The sequence below is a fragment of the Etheostoma spectabile genome, chromosome 8, assembly GCF_008692095.1.
Source record: "Etheostoma spectabile isolate EspeVRDwgs_2016 chromosome 8, UIUC_Espe_1.0, whole genome shotgun sequence".
NCBI classification, from domain to species: Eukaryota; Metazoa; Chordata; class Actinopteri; order Perciformes; family Percidae; genus Etheostoma; species Etheostoma spectabile.
The window spans coordinates 17,662,020-17,667,287 of NC_045740.1; the positions used below are offsets into that span (position 1 = coordinate 17,662,020).

Consider the following 5,268-nt stretch of genomic DNA (forward strand, 5'->3'; position numbering starts at 1 on the left):
TTAGTTGCACAAGCAGTGTCCACTTCTCACATGTCATTAATAAAGCATCGGAACATTAAAAGCATACTTAATTATTCACGGTAAATATGTGGTTAATCCTACTTCAATACATGGTTCAAACCAATATATTTCCAACACAGCTTATTTCGAAGGCTCATTTTTTTTGTGATGAAAAAAATGAAAATGGATCAAATTTGAACTGAGGACAACATGAGGGTTGACATGTTCATGTGTATTCCTTTGCTCTATTTGTTTATTTATTTTATATGTTTTGTCATTTTTTGTAGTCATTAACTAAAAAAAAAGAACTTATTAATTGAGACTTTCTGGATTGAGAGACTCCTCCATGCAGCAGCTTCATGTGACGGCGGTTCGTCTTGGTGGAGTTATTAAAGACTGGAGCTATTTGAGTCTTGTGCAGCAGATGTGCACGGATCCTGATATCTGCTCGTTACAGTCACTTCACTCTATTTTTGAAACAAAACATTTTTCACTCCTTTAATATTTCATCTGTAATCTGATTCAGTCAGACAATAATGGATGAAATAATTTGCCTTATCAAACACTTTCACTCATTTTCTTCTCAATGATCTTTCCTCTTCTTTTTTTCCCTTATCCTCGTCCTCTTTGCATTTTCCAATCTGCTTTTTAATTTCTTTGGTTCGGCATAACTTTGTTTGATTTTTAATCAAAGTACTTGAAAACGAGCAAGTTTGTCACACATAGCACAGTTTTTGGGGTTCCATTCCTGTCGTGATAATACGCACTCTCCTCATTTTTTAGGACTCTGACCTCACTGAGGTCATGGCGGAAGACTGAGGTCAAGTCGATTATCTCATGCGTCTGTTATTTCATGCCTCTGGTGAGCCAAACAGCTGACTCAATGCGTCGACAATAAACCCGTATGCCTACACACATTTTCCAATAAGTTACATGTTATACGCAACATCAACAGTATCGTGATCGGGGATCCATTCACGGGCAAAATTGGGGCACGGCGGTCCGATCGTATTAATGGCAAAACAACAGCAGCATTTACACATTCATAAAACATACACTGTTCTACATCTGCCCAGAACCATGAGCCTCTCACTGTGTGTTATCGTTCATAGTTGTGCTGCGTTCCAGACACAGTTTTTAGCCCGTAAGTTACGACTTCAAGTCACAACTCACGACTTGGTAGCACTGTAGGCAAAGTCACCACAAACCCTTCTAGTTAGTGTTAGCCAGTGGCTGCTGTCGGTACACGATCCGTCCTGCCTGCACAATCCGTTCTGTGCATGTGCACTATGTTCGCGCATGCGCAGATGATATCACAATGAACGCGGATTTACAACACTGCACGATCTGTTCCCATAGACAGTTAAAGAAAGTCTGTTAGCCTCCAGACTAAGAGCGGTGTTCAGGCCAATGGGAACATTCCCTGTGGAAGTTTGACGTTCCGAGTTTCCATGTAGGCCGCGATCCCCGTGTGTGGGTAGACCACATGTTGGTCATGTCTCAGAGGCTTGATGCTCTGAAGCCTCTGTTTAACCCTTGTGTCCCGTCAAAATTGAAAACCAACAATTTTGTTGACGCTTTTTATCGATGTGTTTCTTACATTTTTGTCCTTTTTTCCAACTCTTTTGATGCTTTTTTTCAATGTTTCAATGTTTCAACACGTGACACTAACTTATTAAGTTCAGTTTTAAAGTTACGGTCATTAAACCTCATTTATATTACATTACACCTAATGGTTCAGTTAGAAAAGCAGAAGTTAGGAAGTATTTAGACTAAAATTGAAGGAAAGTATGTTGATGTATAATCATAGACTGGAATATGTCAACTTTTACTCAATAATATTTCAAACCCACTTCAATTTTTTTCATGTGCTATAAAATTGATTAAGACAAAATTACCCATCAAAATCCCCCCGAAGAGCAATATTTTGGGTAATTAAAATGAGTAGTTACAAATGTAATTAAATTGCAACACAGTTAGTAGTTAAAAAGAACTTTGATGTAAGAAAACTACACTAGCTCCACACATCTCTCGCTGCTAAACCAGAACTGGAATTGTGGGTCGTTATGAGCTGCTTGCATAATCAACCTATATGGTCGTTTTCTGGGTGAGAACGGGCTGGTGTAATCAGACTCAAGCTAACATATCGCACACATATGCCTTACTTAACACACACATATAACCTTCCACCGTGGGGTTTAATTTTCCTCTGCAGGATGTTTGATGACGCTCGCCGGCACCTCGTTCGTCCGAGGATGAGCAGTAAACAAAAGAGCAATAAGAGCTCTTCTCCGATAAGACTTTGATTCATCCTGTTCTCTTATCACCGTCTTCTCGGAGTCACCCGCACGCCTTATTTCCACCAGAAAACCGCGTCTTCCTCCATCGCCATTCATCAGGGGGACTTCCATACAAGGCAGGCTGGAAGACGGCACCCTGGGTGTCACAGACGATGACACCTGGGCAAATACACTTTGAAATTGCATCACACCTGCTGCATGGAGGATGTAAACAAACAACAGACCGGTGAGATGATCGCAAAGTGTCTTGTGGTGTCTCCTAATTGATCAATCTAGCAAGACTCTCATGATTTTGTTCTGATATTGGGAAAAAAACGTCTGGGACAATGGAATTGCTTCAAAAGTCATTTGGTGTTTGGTCGGTATTAGATGTTCCTCATCGAACGAAGTGAAGAAGATGATGATGATGATAAATCAGATGGTGTTGAAGCACACCTGGGGCTCAAGCCCGTGACTCGGACCACATTCAGCAGCATGGAGCTGATCACAACAGCGGCCTGACTGTATATATATATATATATATATATATATATACATATATATATATATATATATATATATATATATATATATATATATATATACACATGTATATACCTGCTCAGCAGAGACTCATCTCTTTAATTTAATCAGCTGCAGGTTCATATTTCTCCAGCAGAGAAACTGAAGCAGCGGCTCATTACACAAATTAATTCATGGTACGGTTGCAAATTGGCTTTACTTCCTTGTTTTCTAAATGCAGGTACCCATAGAAAAACAACAACAACATCAGAGCCAGTAGTGCTCCTGGAAATTATAAACCTGACAGAGACACTGAAGTAAAAACTGATTCTCCTTTTAAAAGGAGAGTTTAACCATTTTGGGGACAACAAAGCTTCTTCTCTGAATGTAAAGACACAAGAGTGAAACAGGTGACTAATTACTAAAATGAATTAAAGATTGTCGTTTGGGTTAGAGTCAGATTGGAGTCAGGTAACGCATGTGACGCTGACGTGACATTGCTCCATCCCTTCTGTAAAGTAAAAAATACTTTTCAGGACTTGAAGTCCAGTCTCCTGGGTTACAGTGCTGTGTGTGTTGGATTTATCCACCAACCCAACCTACCTCTTAACAAGGTGCTCTCGTACCATGTCACTTTAATTCCTGGTTTGCTCCCGTCATAACTACTACGCCCACTAGAGGGTGCCACCACTAAAAAGGTAAATATCCGTCGTAATTGATGCTTCAACAAACGACTTATGTGGGGATTTTTTGGGGGGGAGGAAAGTCTCAACAAAATGGATGAAAGGCTTTATTCCAACAATGTATTTATTGAGCAAAACTTCTAAACAGAGTTGTAAAAGTGTTGTGGTGTGCCCTCTATTCCTCCAGTAACATGCAAACTAGTCCATATCCTTGACGTTCCCCACAAAAAAACAAATAAAAGAACATTAAAAAAATTACAAAAAAACGCACTGAAAAAAATCAACAGAAATATCAGAAAAGTGACCATATAGTTGGAAAAAAGTCCGGCAAATGCGACAAAAGGGTTGAAAAATATGTCCAAAATGTTGAAAACAACGTTTTTTGACCCAAAAAGTTGCATTGTTGACAGGAAGATAACACAAGGGTTAGAGGAATAATCAAATCTTTGTACCTTTAATTACTGGATGTTATTTAATTGTGTTGTTCCATTAAGTTGTTCCTGTCCAGAACACTTTGTAACATTACAAATCAGAAAACACATTTATTAAAAGAGTGATATGACACTGAACATGTCATTGTCACTATAAACAAGTCAGAAGCGGTTATGACACAACGCTTCTTTTGGTAAGTGTCATTCGGTTTTGTCATATGTTAGGGTTAGGGTCAGGGGGTAGGTTAGGGGGGTTAGGGTTAGGGGTTAGGGGTTAGGGTTAGGGTTTAGGGTTAGGGTTAGGGGTTAGGGTTAGGGTTAGGGGGTTAGGGTTTAGGGTTAGGGGTTAGGGTTAAGGTTAGGATTAGGGTTAGGGGTTAGAACGCAGTGCCCTGAATAGGGGCTAGGGTTAGGGTTAGGGGTTAGGGTTAGGGTTAGGGTTAGGGTTAGGGGGTAGGGGTTAGGGGGGGGGGGTTAGGGGTTAGGGTTGGGGGTTAGGGTGTGAGGGTTAGGGGTTAGGGTTAGGTTAGGGGTTAGGGTTCATGTGTCATGACTGTCTCGTCAGTTATGTATATAGGGTTAGGGTTAGGGGTGTTAGGTAGGGTTATGGTTAGGGTTAGGGGTTAGGGTTAAGGGGGTTAGGGTTAGGGTAGGGTTAGGGTTAGGGTTGGGTAGGAGTTAGGGGCTAGGGGCTAGGGGCTAGGGTTAGGGTTAGGGGTTAGGGTTAGGATTAGGGTTAGGGTAGAACGCAGTGCCTGGATAGGGGTAGGGTGGGTTAGGGTTAGGGGTTAGGGTTAGGGTTAGGGTAGGGTTTTAGGGGTTAGGGGTTGGGGTTGGGGGTTGGGGTTGGGGTTGGGGTTAGGGTTAGGGTTAGGGGTTAGGGTTCATGTGTTATGACTGCTCATGTCACTGTTATGTATATAGGGTTAGGGTTAGGGGGTTAGGGTTATGGTTAGGGGTAGGGTTAGGGGTTAGGGTTAAGGGGTTAAGGTTAGGGTTAGGGTTAGGGTTAGGGGTAAGGGTAGGGGTTGGGGTTAGGATTAGGGTTAGGGTTAGGGGTTAGGGTTAGGGGTTAGGGTTCATGTGTCATGAATGGCTCATGTCACTGTTATGTATATAGGTTTAGGGTTAGGGGGTTAGGGTTATGGTTAGGGTTTGGGTTAGGGGGTTAGGGTTACGGGTTAGGGTGGTTTAGGGGTTAGGGTTAGGGGTTAGGGTTCATGTGTCATGACTGTCTCATGTCACTGTATGTAGATGATGTAGCCAGTAGTGCTCCTGGAAATTATAAAACTGACAGAGACACTGAAGTAAAAACTGATTCTCCTTTTAAAAGGAGAGTTTAACCATTTTGGG

The 5,268-nt window shown here is 41.5% G+C and overlaps 1 long non-coding RNA gene across 1 annotated transcript; it reads left to right on the forward strand.

Moving 5' to 3' along the window:
• The first annotated feature begins 1,091 nt into the window (after window positions 1–1,091).
• LOC116693814 (uncharacterized) lies at window positions 1,092–4,911 on the forward strand. Its single transcript, XR_004332997.1, has 3 exons — window positions 1,092–1,187; window positions 1,227–1,229; window positions 4,898–4,911. It is a non-coding gene; the product is annotated as an uncharacterized LOC116693814 (long non-coding RNA).
• Window positions 4,912–5,268: the final 357 nt, after the last annotated feature.